Source organism: Hibiscus syriacus, unplaced genomic scaffold (genome assembly GCF_006381635.1).
Source record: "Hibiscus syriacus cultivar Baekdansim isolate YM2019G1 unplaced genomic scaffold, ASM638163v2 tig00013285_pilon, whole genome shotgun sequence".
In the NCBI taxonomy this organism is placed as follows: Eukaryota; Viridiplantae; Streptophyta; class Magnoliopsida; order Malvales; family Malvaceae; genus Hibiscus; species Hibiscus syriacus.
Window position 1 is genome coordinate 1,076,601 of NW_024062299.1, and position 21,127 is coordinate 1,097,727.

Consider the following 21,127-nt stretch of genomic DNA (forward strand, 5'->3'; position numbering starts at 1 on the left):
ATAGTTAATTAAAGTTTTAGTTATATTTACGATAAAACACCTTCCTACTATGTTAAAGAGCACATGCTATCAAGTATCAACAACTAAATAGCTGCGGCTGGTGAACTTTGTAGGCTGACATTGTCGTTTTCCTTGGAAAATAATTTGGTTCACTTCCTTTTGCCTTTTTTGCTAGACACACACAATACCAACAAGATAAAGGCAACGTCACGTTCGGTGTATGGACCTGGCAATATCCAACAAATGGCAAATGAGAATCGGTCTACCAATGGTGACGTATTGGGACATCACCCACAGTCCCCGTGACGTCCGACGGTGCGTAATTGGCGTTGACGTTGAAGTCTTCCCCTTCATTCCCCCACTTATTTATATAATGTCACCATTAATCTAACTAACCCCCCTCCCCTTCATTCCATTCCCATAATATCATTACTTTTTCTTATGCAATTATATATAAATTCAATGCAAGAAGCAATCCCTTATAAGTCGTATTCGACAACCAACGCCCCCGGCAGCCTTTTGCCGCTTCAGAATTTTCTCGATGGGGGTGGGAGAGTGGTCACCAATGGTGTTGCTGAAAAATAGTATGAAGAAGCTGGTTGAGGAGAATGCGGTGGTGGTTTTCGGTAGACGTGGTTGCTGCATGTGCCATGTTGTGATGAGGTTGCTGCTAGGGCACGGGGTGAATCCGCTTGTTTTCGAGGTCGATGAAGGGAAAGAAGAGGCGGTGGCAGTCAATGAGTTGTCGAGATTCGATGGTGGTGCCGGGATTCAGTTCCCGGCTGTTTTCGTGGGAGGGAAGTTGTTTGGGGGATTAGATAGGGTAATGTCTACTCATATTTCTGGTGAATTGGTGCCTATTCTGAAAGATGCTGGTGCTTTATGGTTATGACTTTATGAATCTCTGTTTTGCCTTTGTTCTTGTTCTTCTATTTTCTTATTCGAAGAAATGAAACAGTTTTTATATTCTAGTAGTGACATGACTTTTTACATTCTAAATCAAATCGAACAATATTCGAACACAACATACACTTACATTTTGATAAGAAATTTTGTTGAAATGAACTTAAAGAATTGTCCGTCCAACTCAGGTTGGTAGAACGCAAAGATCTTAATCTTATGGTCGTGAGATCGAGTCTCACGGTAGACAATTCATAATTGCCGGAGGTCTTACACGAAAGTTACTCTCAACCTAACGTTAGGGGCAACCTACTACCCTATCTCCCCTTTATCCCATTACATATGAAAATAGGGTCAGCTAATTTAACTTAAACTGATTCCAAGATTAATGGGATTTTTTAAGCTAAATATTTGAATCATGGGCATATGGACTCCACAAGTTACACTTGGATTATGATATTTAATATCAAAAGATTACTTCGTCTCAATTATTAAGAAATTATTGTTATTCTTTAGAATCTTAGATCGAGCATTATACAGGGGCGTATGAATTTTAATATTAAATGATTGCAGTCTTGTAATCACCAATTTTTATTTTACCATTATTTTTAAACCCACCAGCAGTTGCAGCACCTCAACCCAGCTGGTTCCCCGCTCCACATATCAGCTGTCAGCACCTCAACCAAGCCATGGTCTCCATTGCTCCACATCCCAGTTCCAGCTCACCACCAAACAAAACAGCAAACATCAGCATTTTTTTTAGTTTGACATGTAAAAATGGGGTTATAAAAAGACCCCAAAACAATCTGTATTAGACCCGGATCTTTTCTATACAAAGAGAAATTTTCAAGGTGACATTTTTCTCCATTTTTTCTCCTGTTTGGCATAAAAAAAGGCAGCAAAATACATAGATATATGAATAGTATAGAGGGGAGTTTTGTTACCTGAGTCGGCTGTCTTTCGCCGGGATTCGCCGGGATAGCCTTCCAACGGTCGGCATAGGTGCTGTTTGAAGCTTGGATGGTCACCGATTTACGGTGGCCGGCGATGGAGGGTTGGTTGTTTGGCTCTCGGTTGAGCATAGTTAATAGGGGAGAGGAGGCTAAATGGCGGCTGTTTGCCTTGCCTTTGAGGCCTTGTCGGCCTCCGTTCGCCGGTCGTCGTCGGGTGTAGGGTCGTCAAACTTTCGGTCGCCGTTGGCCATGAAAGCCAGGCGCCGCCGGCATGTGAGATGAGGATGAGAGCATAGAGTGAAAGAAGAGAGGGTAGATTATTTTTGTGGCTAGGGTTATTTGAGCCAAATAGGGTGAAAAGAATATATAGCTTATGTTGGTCACTTTACTTTTTTGTTTGATTTGATATGTTATCTTTTTTTGTTCATAATTTGGTCATTGATTTTTTTTATTCGTCACTGATTGATTAATTTTTAACCATTGTTTTTTATTATTTCCAATTTAGTCACCATTATGCTTAGACCTGTAAACGAACCGAACGTACACGAATGAAAGTATGTTTATGTTCGTTCATTTAATAAATAAACGAACACGAACATAAACGAACAAATTTTTTTTTGTTCATGTTCGTTTATTAAGGAATATAACTTGTTCATGTTCGTTCATTTAATAAATAAACGAACATAAACGAACACGAACATAAACGTTGGAGACCCTACCTAGGGGTGTAAAAGAGTCGAGTCAAGCTCGAATATTGCTGAGCTCGACTCGAACTCGAAAACTTTCAAAGTCAGCTCGACTCGAAAACTCGAGCTTAAAATTATCAAGTTCGACTCGAACTCGAAATATAATATTGAAACTCGACTCGAACTCGAAAAGGCTCAAACTCAAAAAAAAAAATTAAGAGCTCGATTAAAACTCGATACTCGAGCTCGATTCAAGCTCGACATTGCCCCAAGCGCAAAGATGCTTAAACCTATTCTCCTCATCTTCTTTTATATAAGTTACCAACCCAGAGCTGCTTGTTTGCTACTGATGTAGGATTGCATAACGTTCCTCCACTTTATTTCTTCCTCTCTCCTTCAACAACAGTCGAGATTAACACAGATTGTGTTTCATGTGATTGTCGACCTTAATCCTTGGGGATCAAACAAACATGTCCTTAGCTTCGTGCTATGTAGAAGTTGAAAATTGAGACTCCCCTTTGCTCATCTGATAACCAGCTGGTGGCGCAGTCACATAGGGTTCCGGCGTAGTGGATATTGACGGTGCTCGGTATGCAGCTTATGGATCGTTCAAAAAGAACTAAACCATGTTAATATTGTTGGGTTTTCCAAATAAAATTGGGTTAATTATTAATTATAGAGTTGGTCATCAAAATATCAGATTAATTAATATTTTTAAGATACTTACAATTTGGTCACCAAAATTGATTTAAGAAGATTGATTAAATATAAATGAATAAACGAACGAACATAAACGAACGTAACCGAACGAACATAACCGAACGTTCACGAACGTAAATGAACGAACGTGACCTATGTTCATGTTCGTTCATTTAATTAAACGAACACAAAATCTTATTCATGTTCGTTCATTTAATAAATAAACGCATATAAACGAACTTTCCGCCGCACGATTCATGAACTGTTCGCTAAACGTTCAGTTCATTTTACAGGTCTAATATGCTTTTCTGATTGTTTTAAAGTAAATGCTGTTTTTATTTTTTTTTATTTCAGTCCTCTTTTATTTAATGCTGTTTAATTCCTTTTTATCTTGACCTGTTATTTTGTATTGTTATAATTCAACCCCTTTTACTTTACTTAATTACCATTTATTATTTTAATATTTTCCAAATTTGTTCTCAATTACAGAAAATTAGCTATATTTATTCTAACCTTTTATTTTCCTTTAATTTTGGCGTTTGCTTCCTTTGAATATTTTTTTTGCTCAAATTCATTACCCATTATTTTATTTCTTCCATATTTTACTTTAGTTAAAGTTTCATTATAATTTAAATTTATCTCATTTCCTTTTATTTTTAATTTTTTTCTTCCCGGTGCACTTTACCGATTTGTTTATTTTAAATTCTTAAATTTGTATTTTAATTAATTTTTTTTATTTATTATGTTGGCATCTATATTAATTTATTTATTAATTCATTTACGGTTTATCTTAAAATATTGTATGTATATTTATCAAGGTTCTTTAAATTTTAATTTAGTTTTAGGATAGATGACTTGATTTAGACTATAGGGTTTTAATTTCATATTTAGTCCTTTAATTTAGTTGAATTCTTAATTTGGTTCTCGCTTTTGGTCGATGATCCAATTTAATTATTCGAATCAACAATTGATTAGGATTAATATTAGAGCCTCCATCTTAGGCCTAATTTTACCTTTAGTCTTAAATTGGTTGAACTCTTAAATTGGTCATCGCTTTTGATCGAGATTCCAATTTAATTATTCGAATTACATAATTGATTAAAGTTAATTTAAGTTAATATTAGAGCTTATATTTTGAGGGTTTAATCCTTAAACTCTTTAAATTTCATATTGTCACTTTAAGTTAGAGATAATCCGTTAATTGTTTCAAAATAAATAGGTTCCATAATTGATTGGTTGATTGTATTTTGTTCTAAAAAAACAAGGCAATGTTCATTTATTAGGGGTTGTTAGTGTATATCCTTCTTTTTCCCGGGGTGACTGCTATTGACTCTCGAAATAAATCATCATTTTCAAAACCTCACATTAATATTTCTAAATCATTAAGGCAATGTCCATTTATTGTGATTAATAACAAAGCTTCCGCTTTTGTTTGGAGGTGATCGTTATTAGTCTTGACAAATCAACATCCTTTTTAAAATACGCATACATAGTAGATTTTAAATTAAATTAAATTTCGAACTCAAGACTTCCAATTTTAAATATAGGGTAATCAAATAGGTACAAAATTTTGGCAGTGTGGGGTGCTGATTCTTCTACACTCGTAACTAACTCCCGAACCTAATTTCTGATTTCGCATACCAAAACTTGGTATTTTTTAGGTGTTCCAATCGTACCTTAAAAATGATTGGTGGCGACTCTCATTTCTTTTCATAATTTATTTAAAAAAAAGTCGTATGGCCAAAAATCGGTTACGAAAAGTCTTTAAACAAATATTATATAATATTCGCTCCAAATAAATCAAATAAGACAAATTAAATAGATTAACCCAAATCCAAGTAAACCAAACAATTCAACCCCCAATAAGTTTGTCAAGATATGCAAATTATAATAATAATAAAAAACTAAAATTTAATCGATACATTTCGTATAAAATTGGAATTTATTAATACGTTGATAAATTTAATCTTTTTATAGCATAAAATATTTCATTAGTTTGGGGGTTATTTTGGCAAATAACCATGTTGATAATCGGCTTAATTTAACCGGCAAATATAGGTGGTTTTTAGCATGCACTGATCTTCAAGTCAACTTTCTCCCTTTTTATTTTTCCTTTTTCGGGGGCCATATTTCTTTATTATAATTAATAATTTAACTAGGGCAGCATGAAATCGATACGTTGATTGGATATTCCATAAGACGTAATCACACATCACCTAGATTTTCCTTAGATGTAATATTATGATTTATGGTGTTTCAAAGAGGATTGGATCGAGACAGGTCACATGTCACACAGTTATACACACACTATTACGAACGTGCAGCACATGCGGATGCAAATAACAGGGCTGAGGCCCTTTCTCTTCAGCTACAGGTGCACAGGCGAAACTTGATTCATTGCAGCAAGAGTTGACTTCCGTTCGTTTAAATGAAACTGCATGGATAGTAAGCTAAAAGCTGCCTCCCACGGAAAGCGATTCAGGACAGATGATGAAGCCGGGGTGGGATCTGTTCAAGATGTGGACACGAGTGACAGAATTTGAGAGCAAATAAGAAGTCCAGGAGCACAACCAGCCCGCTGAGACATCCACATTTAGAAAATGGCGGGTCAGTATTCAAAGGTGACGATGATGATGGACAACCAGAATCAACAAAATAACCAGGACGACTATACAAAGTTCACCGTGCAAAAACTCAAGCAGGAACTCACGAAACATAAATTCGGGGCCGAGCTGCTTGCGTTAAGAAATCCGAATAAGAAAGAAATCCTCGCCCTGTACGAGAAATGCGTGCTACAGAAATATTGATAGTTTGTTTTCGGTTCATATTATGACTTTGTATGTGATGGGCATGTAATCTACTTTTGGTTTGATAGGAGTTGGAGTTGATGAGCTTTTAGGTGAGGTGAAAGTTTTACTTTATAAATATGATTTAAACTGACAAGGGTTTACTTTCAGGATAATGTTTCTGTGTCATAAATAGGCATGGGTATTTGATTGTGGTGACGCAAGGTGTGACTTTTGCAGCATCTTGACGACCCTTCTCATCGACGGGCGGTTGATTGGGAGTGGACTGGTACAGAGAGGCCGATGTCGAGGACCTTGTATATTTCTTCTTTGAAGCAAGGATCGAGTTTGCAATCGAGAAACATAGTCTGCTCCTTTCTGATCAAGTAGTGCAGACCCACTTACAATGTCCTTCTCGCCGTACTCCGGATCAATCGGGAGTCTGCCTGTGACTAACTCAAGTATCACTACTCTGAAACTGTATATGTCGCTCTTCTCGTTCATTGAAGTGTATATGCATATTGCACCAAAAGTTTCCATAGATTAGTTTCTTGTGAAGATTAACATAAGATGATCAATTTCAACATTTATTCAAGGCCGAAAATCAACAAACCTGGAGCAATGTAACCACAAGATCCAGCAATGACAGACATGGACTTGTCAACCTTTCTAGCTGCATCGACCACCTTGGCAGCTCCAAAATCAGCCACTCTAGCGCCGAAATCCCCATCCAACAATGTTATTGGACTTGACATCTCTATGCACAATCGGAGGCACACAATCATGATGCAAATATGAAAGTCCCTTGGCTGCATCCAAGATAATCTTGTATCTCGTTGGCCAATCGAGCAAACCACTTTTGCAGCTATGCAACAAATCACCAAGCTACCATTCGGCATATACTCGTACACTAAAAGCTTGCAATCCCGGGTGGTACAAGAACACCACAACTTGACGATATTCTTGTGCCTAATCTTCCCCAATGTCTCAACCTCAGCTTGGAACCCATCATCCCGAACCGGAGACTCTGAGCTGACTTTTCTCGAGATCGACACCGTCATAACCCTTTTTCACACTTCGCCAAAGCTTCTTAACAGCAACGGCCTTGCTGTTACTAAGCACGACCTTGTAAACTTTCCCTGAAGCACCTTTCCCGATCACATTATCCTCATCAAGACAACCCAATATCTCATATTCACTAAAACCCAGTTTATGGAACGACATCAGAGTCCACTTTGATTTATCGATGGCCTTAGCTTTCTTTGTAGTTCCTGTACTTCAAGTAGAACCAAACCACACCAACAACAAACACCAATGCAGCTAGAAACAAAAATGGATCTAAGCAACCAAACAAAGCCTTTATGCTTATCTTCATCCCTCTTACCACATGAAACACTGAAATTCCCACACAGATCAGGGTTGCCCAAGAATCTGTTCTTGTACATGTCTTTATCGAACAAATGCGGTAACTCACCGGATAACAAGTTATTCGAGAGGTTAAGCTGATTAAGCTTCAAATTCTGCCGACCAAACGGAATTCGTCCCGTTAACCGATTATCGGACAAATTGAGATAATTAAACACTGATAAACTCCCTATTGCAACAGGAATTCCCCAAAAACTTGTTATCCGCTAAGTTCAACTCGTTTAGCTTCTTCAAAGAATCGATTCCACTCGGCAGCTCACCTTCGATCTCATTACCTTGAAGATCAAGAATCCCTAGTCCATCAAGTGTCACTATGCTTTTAGGCAAACACCCCATTGAACTTGTTGTTACTTGCAGAAAGTTTAGCTAATTTACCAACTAAAACGATTTCTTCAGGCAATGTTCCATTAAACTGGTTCCTGGATATAATCGAAAGGGACAAATTATTAGCATTTGCGATTGATTTCCCTATGTGCCCAGAGAACGAGTTATTAACAAGCTCAAGTAAATAAACACTGGGGAGGCCCCAAAATCCGGTGGGTATCTCGCCGGATAACTTGTTGTGACCAAGTCGAAGTCGGATCCGGTTCAGGCTTCGACATTGCTCTAAACTCGACGGTATTTGACCGAAAACGAGTTGTATATCATTAGCATCTCTTGTAGTCTCGCTTTCTCGCATAAACTGGGTGGGATGGGACCGGTGAATTGGTTGCTGGAGACGTCGAACCATCGGAGTCGTGAATTCTTGCTGAGATTCTGTGGTAACTCACCGGTGAGTCGGTTCTGAAAGATTCTGAGCTCGTACAGGTGGTGAGTCAGCAATACTTGACGGTAGTGTTCCTCAAATTTGTTGGAGTAGAGGTTGAGACTTTCAAGTGGTAGCCGAGTCAACTCGTCCGGAATCTTTCCAGTTAACCGGTCATGGAAAAGTCGAGGAGTCTCAGATTGGTCAAATTCGAGAACCCGCGACGCAACTCCCCGATCAACGAGTTGTTGTACAGCTCAATCTGAACCACGCTAACCACTCCGTGAGCGAACTCGGAATACCCCACCAAATGGTTAATCGCCAGGTTCAAATCATTGAGTCTCTCGAGTCGCCCCAGGGAGTCAGGAATCTCCCCGACTAAATTACACTCAGTAAGCCACAAATCTCCAAGTTCGTCAAGTTCCCAAGCTCCGGCGGGATCCGACCCGGACTAAAACGGTTGTACGACAAATTCAGCATTTTGAGAGAGTAGTAATATTACCCAAAAAAGCAGGGATTGTTCCGTCTAGGAGATTGTACACGAGAGACAAAACCTCGAGCTTCTGAAACCGACCAAACGACGTCGAAAATTCACCGGAGATATTATTACCGGTTAAATCGAGGTATTTCAAATTAGGGAGGTAAGCCAAAGTGTGGGGAAGATCACCGGTGAGGATATTTTGAGAGAGATCAAGGTGGACGAGGTTTCGACACATGGAGATGTCGGGTATGGTGGAATTGATGTTGTTGTAGTAGAAGCTAATGTAAGAAAGGTTCTGGAGGCGACAAAGGACGGAAGGGAAAGGGCCGGCGAGGTTGGCCTTGGAGAGATCGAGGGAGGTGACTGAACCAGAGGCGCCGTGGCATGAAACGCCATGCCAGTTGCATGGGGTGGGATCACGTGAGTTCCATGAGGAAAGGGCGGAGTCGGGGTCGGAAAAGGAGGATTTGAGTTGCAGAATGTAGAGATCTTCTTGGTTGAGGGCAAGGGAAAGGGAGGGAAAGTGGAGGGAAAGTGAAGAGAAGAAAGGAGAGGAAAATGAGAAGCATTTTCGTTGAGCGGTGGGACTGGGTTTATGGGGTTAAGGGAAATGGGGTGTGAATATATTTGTATTGAGTGAAGAAGATAGTGTTGTGCCGTTTAGAGAGACATGGAATTGCAGCAATGAGTGAGCATGAGAAGAAAGAGCGGAGGGTGTTATGATGTAGACAACTTCATTGTCGTCTATGGTTAAACAAATGATACCTTCAACTTGGTATTGTTGAATGAATGCTTCCCTCGTCAAGTTTCTTCACCCATTTTATTAACAAACAAGTGGCTGCATATGCCTAATAGGTAATATAACCACATCTCGCAAGAATAGCATGACGATCTCTTGATCGCCAGAAATGCCAGACAACATATATTTAAACTATAAATTTCATTTTATCTCAACAAATAATTTTAATTAAATCTTATTTCAACAAATAATTTTTAAAAAATTCTATGACAAAATCAATCCCAAAGAAGATGTACGTAATAACGAGGTTCCAAACAATTCTTTTGCTGTCATCAAGAACTGTACTGTGTGTGTTAGCTTCATTTATGAAGATGCCTTCATTTATGGTACTTTAGCTGCCATATATCTACCTTTTTTCTCAATGATGACCCAGTCTTGTCCGAGGATTAAAAATACAAAAGAAAGGTTGAATAAAATATACAACCCTAGTGGACCGTAGAGCGTAGAACTGTTGTAGCTCATGACAACCCACAACACCTTATGAAAGATAAAAGGGGACCAAGTTTTATGTAGTCCACCATTGCCCAATATTTGGGTGGGACCAAAAATCAAGCCCTTTTAAGGTTGATAAAAGATGGCATTAATATATACTAAATGATTTATTTAATTATCAAAGTTTTAGAAATTACAAAATGGTCATTAAACTTCTCAAACGGTTATAAAATAATGATAAGTTTAACCACCATTTTTGTAATAGCCAATAAGTTTTAATGACCATTTATAATAGTCTTTATGTGTATGAGATGTTCATGATTCAATGCAAATATAAAGAAATAATGGTATAATCATGAAGTTAGCATTTTAGTTTGTTTTTTCAAAGAAAAAAAGTGAGGCCATGGATGAAAAAAAAAAGGTTTAGGGTTCCAATCATTGGAGGTAAAATGGTATTGGTGGTAGAGGGGACTGTAAAAGTAAAGGAAATCACTTTCCCACCACACTTATTTACGGGTAATTTAAGTCCGTTTTAACTTAAATATTATTTGTTCAACTTAAAATAATCATATAAATCTGTAATATTTTCGATTTACAATTAAAAAATTATATTGTGGAAAATTTAGGACTTACAACCGAAAATGTTTGAATAAAAGTTGTAACATGTTTAACTTAAAAAATTGCTCCATCCAACCTAAAAAAAATCTGCTCTCAATAAGATTTTCAATTACAATCGATTTTTAAAATTTCATCTTGTTTCTGTCAATTTTTTAAATTTATAATAATAAATTGTATTTTAGAATTTCATCTTGTTTCTGAAATACACCCAATGAGTTTGTTTGCAAACAAGAGTGGCTCATTCTCATTCAATTTAGATTGTGTTATCATTTGTGCATCTTACAGACATAATTAGAAATGATTACTGATGTTACACAACACACAAACCACAATAGAATAAAGAGGTTGCCGAAAAGAAATCGTCGATTTAAAACATTTTAAAAAAGTGAGAAAGAGTTTGGATTTGAATTCCCCGATAAGGTGCGTTGTTATTGGGATGTGAAATTTGGGCATGGGACTGAACTCGATGGGTTTTCGATTTGATCGGGTTTGATTTTTTTTTTTAAAATCGAGTTCGGGTCGTTTTTTTAATGTGATGTTCGGGTTGATTTTTTTTTTAAAATGTGATGTTCGGGTCTGGTTTAGGGTGAAAATATTCGACCCGACCCGAAAAAAATATAATTTTACCTTAAATATTTAGGAATAATTACAATAAATCCCTCCATATATTATTTTTTTTTTCAATTAAGTCACTGTTTTATTAAATAAAAAATAATTTTTTTATTATTTCAGGTCGGGTCGGGTCGGATCAAGTTTTTTAAGTTATATCAGTTTGGGTCGAATGAAAACTTATTTTAGTCGAGTCGGATCAGATCTCGGAGAAGGACTCCTTGTTCTCGGATCGAATCGGGTGAACCAAAAACCCGACATGACCCATGCCCATCCCTAATCACAAGTGAATTTAGTCATTGTTGAGTTGCATCTGTAAATGCAGCAGCCTATTTATTTTATAAAGTTGGAAGCACACCCAACTTCAATGTTAATCCAAAATTAGATCAAATGAAAGTTTTGCTTATCATCCAAGTAGAGGAATCAAATTCATGAATCTATTGAGTAATCGTAGTGATAAAAATAAATATTTTTTAAGAATCTAAATTTGAGTAATTATATCTAAAAAACATAAATAAATATTATCGTTATAATCCCTCTAAACTATTAAAAAAATCAAATTTATAACAATACTCAACCAATAAACACCCCTGTTAAGGTGTTTTTTTAAGGTTTTAAGACCGGTCAAATGTATTCCGACCTAAATTCATAAAATATGGCCAAAACTTTCAAATTACCCATAACCCTATGTTATCCAACTTATATTTTATGTATAATAAATGATTTAGATTTATCCCGATTACAATGAGATATATAAAACATTTTTAATTAATTTACAGATGGGTAATAAACGACTTATATTATTTAAATGTTTATTGATATTAAATCTTGTATTTAGATTTGAATAATGTCATCTCATATTCTTTATAAATATTTATATTACTATATATTAAATATACGGTTGAATAATTTATATAGAAACTTAGGATTATTTGTCAGATGATTATAAATTAGTTAGAATGACATTAGGCCTGAAATTGCGTCCACCCCATCCCCATGATATAGAAGTATAACGTGCAAGCGATGACTATATCCATTTTTCTTAAATAGAAACAACATAACCATAAGCAATTTGAAAATTGTTATAATAGGCGATTAGCCAGTTCACATGTATTGCGTCTCGGCCAAAATGTGACGTATCACATTTTCCCTAAGCAACACTACTCTCGTTGGAAACCCGTAGAACTTGTCCCTTAAAGTCGGTTAATGAAAACAGAACACCAAATCCTTTGTTTCTTACAATTTGGTTTCATTATTGTTTATGCTGATACGTACGAGTATTTGTTGATTTGAATTCGATGAGTTTTGATCTGATCTGATTTTATAAAATTGTTTTTTTTAAAGTTGGATTTAAATTGGGTTGGATTTTTTGAATCATGAAATCGAATTGGACTTATGCTGGAAAAAAAACTTGACTCGACTAAGTCCACTAGTCGGCCCAAGATAATATTTCAATAATTAATTATCTATATATATATATATATAATATATATATATATATATGATTGATTGATTGTTGAATCAGATATGTGTGAATTTTTATCCTCGAAATCGGGTCAAATTTATGGTTAGATAAAATCTCTCCACACTCAGGTCGAGTACGAGTGGGAGAGCTATAATATTCAGTTTAAGTTCGGATGGATCAAAAACCCTAACATATGACTATTCCTAATTAGAAGTGAGCTTTCGATTTTAAAATCGAATTAGATCTAATTGAATAAATTTAAGTTAATAACAAGATACTTTTTATTTTTAATATTTAAATTCTATTTTATTTATTAATTAAATATAATATATTTCTTTGAATTAAAAACTCATAAAGATTGATAAGGTATTATATCAATTTATCAATATTAAATATTTGAGTTATAAAAATTCAACTTGATTCAAATTCGAAAAAAACTAATACTTACTTGAGTTGATTCAAAAAATCAAATTGTTCAATTAATTAATTTAAAAATTAAACTTGTATGATTTTTCAATCGAATCTAATTTTATTCATCTAACAACAAAGACATAATTAAACTTCGTTCCATACTTTAAAAGTCTAAAAGAATAGGGACTGGAACATAATTAAACCTTTTTTCTCTGTATTTTGGTTTTTTTTTCCTTTAAAGGCATCGCTTGATTCTCTTACCTCCCTTTACCCAATTACCCAATTACCCCTACTCAAAAACATGTCTACTTCAAGGCTTCAACCTCTTAGAATAATCTATATATACACTCCTCACAGAAGCCTTTGAAAATACCAGCAGTCAAGAGAATTTAGAAGCTTTCAGCTATGGAGATTAAGTTCGAAGGCGATGAATCACACGAACAAGGTGACCAGACAGCACGCCTCCTGCAAAATTTTACATTGGCAAAAGTACCAGAAGCCGAAAGAAAACTCATACAGCAAGCAATAAGCCAAAACGTTTCAAAGCACAGCACTTGGCTAACCTATTGCCCAACGGGACCGTCCTCGCTTTCCAACTCCTCTCGCCGATCTTCACCAACCAGGCGATTGCGACTACGTGGGGCGGTCAATGACGGCGGTCCTCGTGTCCTTTTGTCTGCAATGGTGTTTGCAGCTGTGGCATTGTTTGATGAGAAGGTCGTGAGTGCTTTACCCGTCACCGTCGAGTCAGGCTCGGGAGATCCTCACGGCATTGCCTGTTGGGATTGGGGTTTGGGAGTATGTTGTTTGTTGTTTTTCCGACTACTCGCCATGGAATTGGGTTCCCTTGTCCGCGAAGTAACCAGTATATATATATTACATATACATATATATTGAAATTTTTTTTCTTTATCGTATGTATAAGATACAGATACAATGCATAAGATATACGTATGTATTAGACTGGCATATGTGAAAAACACAACACAGTGTAATGCAGGCTTTTGGGAATGAAATATTGAGATTATTTCTTCTTTACCCTTGTTCGTCTACCTGACATTGGACTTCATCTGCTCTTCTATCATGGTCGAGATGCGCCTGCTTTGCAGCTGGTAATTCTCCCTTCCCTTCCCTTCCCTCTCAATGGAAAATTTTCTCTACGGAACAGTCCCTACACCTCACCCCTTCTCAATGGATGACCAGGGGATTCGGTTGAATGCCCTGAATATAAAATTACGCCCATGCACCCTGGCTTCTCTCGACATCTCCTCAGCTCCTCGGACTTGACTCGACGACGACCATATGGGGCATATAATGAAAATTCTCTCAACCAAATCAACTACAAGGATTATGCACCTCCATAACCATTAGCCAATCCGATCAGTGAAGAAGGGAACCATGAAGATGCTGGTAAATCCAGTCTTTCATGCCAAAACCAAACTATTGACCTCGACCTCCACTTAGTTCGAGATAAAATCTTAAATCACAACTTCAAGTGAACTATATCCCTGCTACGATGCAATGTCCATACATTCTCACTAAATCGTTGTATCTCAACCGATATGTTCAAATACTCTTAATCATCTGACAATAAACACCCATACATTTTTTATACTCAATGCTCAAACATAAGACTTCAAGGGTTAACAACAATCTATTAACCACTAAAATCACTCCATTCATGCTAAATTTACTTAAATTTAAATATTAATATAATAAAAAACTTAGAGACAAATTACACCCTTGAATTCAGTGGCCCAAGTAAAAGAATGAAGTATACCTTTATTGGGTCAATTGTCATTCTCCACGCGTATTCAGCCCAATGTTTGTGGTCTGCTTATTACAGTTTATCAAACGGATTGAACCCAAAGGCGTTGGTAGCTTGCGAGTTGAAAAAAATTACTCAATTTATGTAAATGTGAATCGGAAAAGTTTGCAATTGATAAATGATTCACTTAAAGGTGGATTCGATGTTCCTGTCCAACAATGGAGACAGAGTTGAGGATCGTATGATAGGTTGGAAAAGGTGTGCTATGACAAAGTTAAATGTGTCGAAACCATAACCACAAGTGAAATGAAAAATACATGCAACAACCCCTCTTGTTACTATATACGTGCTGGCTTAAACCACTCACCAGCACTCTCTTCACCATTTTCTGTTTTATAAACAATACCATCAATTTTCAAGTCATAGAAGTTTGCATTCAAATTGTGAGAATTGCTTAATTGTTGTCTCTAAGTGCATGATAATATTTCTTATATATGAAAAAACCAACATCCTATTAAAAAATATACTATTATTATTATTATTATATATATATATATATGAAAAAAACTAAATTGGAATTATATAATATCCAGACAATTATATAAATAAATATAATTTTCACCACAAGAAAAAAAGAGATTGGTGAGGATAAGGATAATTTGGAAAATCAAGGAATAGACGAGTGAGAAATGGACAGGTATGGTGATATCCTCTTCCTTCACCAGCCTTTCGCTTGGGATAAGAAACCGTCCCCCCTCACACACTCATGGCTCTCCATTCTCCAAATATCTTTGAATTATTTTAAATTTTATTTATTTTTAATTCAATTTATTATGTTATTTAATAATCTAAAAAATTTAAAATTTTCTTAATCAATCAAAATATATATTTTATAAACTTAACTATTAAATACAGATCTTCTAATATGTAAATATCTATTAATCATTAATATCACTCAATAAATTTGTTTTAATTTAATTATTTGAGTTAAAATGATAATAAACAATATAGATTCAGACATTTATAAATATTATTTTGCTTTTGCATTAGTGACGCAGATTATGTTATATTCAGGGAGCGTATATTTAAATTTGGATAACCACAAAAAAAGTCAAAAATGGAAATTATTTGTAATTCAGAAAGAAAAAAAAACAAGTGACTGTTCCATCCATTAAGAGCTCACCACAGATAAGATACACGCATTTCGTTCTCTCTCTCTCTCTCTCTAGTAATGGAATCGAAAGTGTTGTCACGATCTTCCGTTATCTCCGGCTTACCTCAGCTCAGGCCGAAGCTTTCTCGTGGTAGTGTCAGCGTGTCCTTTGCTTCGGCTAAACCGATCGGATTTGTCGGTGAAGGCGGGAACGTCATATGGGGAAGGCTAAGGCCCGCCTTGCTACTCGAGAGCTCGTTAGTTAATAAGCGAGAGGTTTTGAAGCCGGTTTAGCCGCCGCGTCGCTAAACCGATCGGATTTGTCGGTGAAGGCGGGAACGTCATATGGGGAAGGGCAGCTAACCGCCTTGCTACTCGAGAGCTCGTTAGTTAATAAGCGAGAGGTTTTGAAGCCGGTTTAGCCGCCGCGTCGTCCGGCCGAAGGAGGAAGCGATTCCGCCGGGTGAGGTCCGTTTCCTCCGTTATAACTCGGTCAACTCGTCCACGCTTCCATCACTGACTCACTGACTCGGTGTCATTGCAGGGATGCGAAGCCGGTTGGATTCTTCGAGAAGTATCCCGCTCTTGTTACCGGCTTTTCTCTTCATGTGGTGAGTTTTTAAGTACAAAAACCGTTTCAACGAGTCACTTCATTTCGGTCCAAGTTTACTTCAGTTATTTTGTTGTTGTTGAAATTACATGATCATCCATTTATTTACTTTTGATTCCAGGTACTTCTTGAATGTGATATTTAACATTCAACAAGAAGATTTACAATTACTTCCCATATCCTTAGTGAGTACTTGAGTTTTCGTTTATATTTTTTGATTCTTAATCCATGTTTATAGCATGATTTTATTGTGAAGGATTCTTTTCATGGCAACTTTGGCGCAGTTTTGTATCGGTCATTCACTTGTTCGTGGGGGTGGTCTACTGTTTGTTGAGCTGGGCTGTAGGCCTCCCTAAGCGGGCTGTAAGTGAAACCCTCAAGCCTACTATCTCAAATCTTACTATTTGCTTTTAATATATATATAAAAGTATGAATTATTTTTTCGGTATAACCACTAGTATTCAATCTATTGATCGGCTAATCCGGATTGGGTACTAATAAATGTTTTTTTTTTTGCATTTTATTCTTTACATTGGAAAATGTGTGATTAACTGTTTCATCTGAGAACTTTTATTGCCGTATAGCATGAATCTTATTAAAGTGCATATGCTGCAAGAAACCTGTGGTTATGTTGGGAAGTGTTCATGTGTAGTAATTTCTCTCGGGAAAAATTTCAGTAATTTCTAGTGTAAAACAAGATAAATCTTGTGCTTTTTTAAGAGTATGGTGTCCTAAGATTGTTACCTTCTTCCTTTTGATGGAAACGCGAGAATTTTACAACAATTTTACCCTGATTAACATTATGCAATTGTTGTTTTCTTGTGTGCAGCCTATCGATGGAAACCTACTGAAGTTGTTGATCCCTGTTGCTGTTTGTCATGCTTTGGGCCATGTAACTAGCAATGTCTCCTTTGCAGCTGTTGCTGTCTCTTTCACACACTATCAAAGGTATTAATGACATCATGAATCTATTCTCTTGTACGTGTATATATATATATATATATATATATATATATATATATATATATATATATCATAATATATATATCATATTATATGTATCGATTAAGTCTAGTATTGCTTACGAAGCTCATAAAGCTAACTTGTTTGTTTTTTCAGCTCTTGAGCCTTTCTTCAATGCTGCTGCTTCGCAGTTCATACTTGGACAATCCATACCAATCACTCTATGGCTGTCTCTTGCTCCTGTTGTTATTGGTAATTTTTCTATTCTCTGTTTGATCACCTTATTCAAAGCCGGTTCAAGGTGTATATTGTATTCTCTTAGTTACCTCTAGCTCTTATTGTGCAACACAACAAACTATAAACTCTGTATTCACCATGTTTGGGTGTCATTAATAATTTGCAAGCTGAATGCAGTGTATCCATGGCATCACTGACTGAGCTGTCATTCAACTGGACGGGTTTCATTAGTGCAATTTCTAACATCTCCTTCACTTACAGGAGTATCTATTCCAAGAAAGCCATGGTGACCTTTCTTTGAAACTCGAACTTTTCATACTTTTTTGTTTTTGCAGAACTTAGACTTCAATAATTGTTGATTTTCCATGTATATGCAGACGGATATGGACAGTACTAATGTCTATGCTATATTTCCATCATTGCTCTCTTCGTTTGTATTCCCCCAGCCCTCATTGTAAGTAAAAAGAAATGTTCCAATGGCTTGCAAATGTAGTGTTTTTCGACGGTTAAAAGCTTAAGCACACAGTCTGTTAAAACCTTTCCATGTTTCCCTATATGCCTGTTGCAGTTTGAGGGTCCTCAATTGATGAAGCATGGGTTCAATGATGCTTGCTAAAGTGGGTATGACTAAGTTCGTCTCAGATCTTTTCTGGGTGGGAATGTTCTACCATCTCTATAATCAGGTAAAATTTTATTCCATTTAAAATGTTTTAAGTTATGTATTCGGATGCGAGTGTGCATGTTAGATACGGGTGTGTATTGACACGAGTATAGTCAGAGTTCTCATGTATCTGAAGAATTCTTGGAGGTCATATTTTCCTATCCATCTGTCAAACATATGTGTACTTTAACAATCTGATGAAGTCCTCAATTTGTTTTTTTTCTTTTTTTGATCTTTCAGTTGGCTACCAACACACTGGAGCGGGTGGCACCACTTACTCATGCAGTGGGAAATGTGCTGAAACGTGTTTGTCATTGGCTTCTCAATCCTGGCCTTTGGTAAGTTCATAATTTCGTAGAGTCCGTGATTTTCTTTCTTCATTTCAGGATACAATCATATCTGGCAATCTCTACTTGGTGCAGGAAACAAGATTTCAACCCAGACAGGTATTGGAACAGCCATAGCAATTGCTGGAGTGGCAGCCTACTCCTTCATCAAGGCCAAGATAGAAGAAGAGAAACGAGTGAGTAAAATACATTTGACAAATACATGATTCATGAGCAAGTAAAAAACTGTCTTAATTTGATGTTGTTGGAGAGCCGAACATTCAAATTATGTGTCGGTTCTTCAAGGACGATTCTACGTGCTCTGATACTACGAAATGCGATTTTCTGTTTGCAGCAAATGAAAGCAGCATGAGAAGGAAAGAGAGAGGCATGGAAATGGAGGATGTCCTAATGGTGAAGTTTTCTTCCCTTTTCCTTCTACCCATCATTTTTTAATTTCAGAGACAAATCATTTGTAACTTTGGATCAGCCTGTGTTGACTGATAATGTGTACTGTTATCACATATAAGTATTCTCTCAAAATAAGCTTTTCCATCAGAAGCTTTTTCACACAGGAGTTGAACAGAATATGTGCCGAAAATAAAGTATAAATCATGTGAATAGTATTTGTATTTTCAGCATGTAGAGAAGTTTTAAAGGCTATATACTGATTTAGAAGTCTAATCCAACCAATGAATAGGTGTAACAGAAGTCAAAATCTTACAGCAGATCCACCACTAATTAATGAGCCATGAGACATCATCATAATCATGCAACAATTTAGTTGCGATTAAGATGGAAGATCAATATTATCTGTTAATAATTTTGTTTGCTAGTTCTGGATTCATGTATGTCCGTGGTTAGTGATGGCAACAGTTGCGTTGGTTGGGTTAAATTTTTAATCGAGTTGAATTAGATCCGAATTATACTCTTCATGTAACACTTTACTTTGGATTATGGAAGTTTTATCCGACCCAAAATTCGACCCATATTGAGGGTACAAATCTCCATAGTCTGATTCAAATATACAAAAAAAGTTCATATCGATAAAACAAATGTTTTAAAAATGTATATAGAGATATATAACAATTATCTATAAATATATAGAGTTTAGCTATACTATTATTTCGAGTCAGTTCAAATAAAATGTTTTCCCCAAACTCAATTTGATTCGTACCCAATTTTTAGAAAATATGATCCTATAAAGTCAAACCCTAAACCTTTTGTTGACTAATCAACTTAATTTAACATTAAGAGATAATTTACAGTTTATTGACAACGTACACTACCATATAGACATATGGATTGGAATATGAGTTTTTTAAAGAAAAGCAATAGTTTCTTTTACCACTAAGACTACTCAATGAGTTATTATCATGTATCTTAATTCACACTTATGTATATCAATTAACCCCTATTGAAATTATAAGTAATTTATAAATATTTAAAGAATATTTTAAATTTTGATGCAGCTCAAAGTATAGTATAATCAGAAATCCTTGTAGTTTAGTTGTTAATTTAAGTTTTAAATTATAATATAAATTAACATGAAATATATTTTAAATGCGTCGATAGATGCACATATATTTATTATGACTAATTTGGATCTCTAATGTTTTAAAAACCAGAAATCATCAACAAATTTAGAGAATATATTAATCAATACGTTTTAAAATTTAGAACCTATTTAAAATTTGAACTATAATTCAAGACGTATATTGTGATTAACCCTAATCGTACTGTAGAATCGGTCCATTTTTTTTAGCCAAAATTCATAGGTGGACTAGGTTGTACCCTTTGAGCCAATAGAAGGGGTCCAACAACAACATAACTCAACACCCATCGCCTACCGTTCGATTGCCGAACCACAAGAGATTCTCTTCAGCCACCCACACCAACACACCACGAACACAAAGCACATTTAACTAAAAAAAAAAAAGTTGGGATTAATTGTCAGTGCCAAAAAAAAGAAAAGAAAAGAATTTATTATGGAATTTGTAATCGGTCTCAAGAGAAAGACTATTGTTTTTGTTGTTGTTGTTATTGTTCAGTTCCTAATTTTCACTTTATCTTATTTCCTTCTGTTTTCTTAATACAATTATTAATTCTTTTAGTTTCTTTTAATTCATTGTTCTTCTTTGAAAACAATTCTCACCCTCTACTTTCTTGACTTTCACGATTTCGTGTTTTTTAGAGAGAGAAGGACAAGAGTAAGAAGAAAAAAAGAGTGAGAAAGAGGGGGAAATCAACCTTTTTTTTTGTTGACACTAAATTTGTGATCTTTGATTTCTTGGTCTTCTTCAATGGAGCCTGGTTCGGAAGGAGAAAACGATCAGGTGAAAACTCCGAACAAAACCGGTAATAGTTCCAATGAAGGTAACGCGAAGCCTAAACGACAGA

General features: G+C 35.9%; 3 pseudogenes; 2 read left to right on the forward strand and 1 right to left on the reverse strand.

Annotated features, from left to right (window-relative positions):
- Positions 1 to 408: 408 nt before the first annotated feature.
- LOC120206043 lies at positions 409 to 937 on the forward strand (annotated as a pseudogene).
- A 4,754-nt stretch (positions 938 to 5,691) lies between these two features.
- On the reverse strand, positions 5,692 to 8,674 carry LOC120206039 (annotated as a pseudogene).
- Positions 8,675 to 13,414: 4,740 nt separating this feature from the next.
- Positions 13,415 to 19,299, forward strand: LOC120205876 (annotated as a pseudogene).
- The last annotated feature ends 1,828 nt before the right edge of the window (positions 19,300 to 21,127 follow it).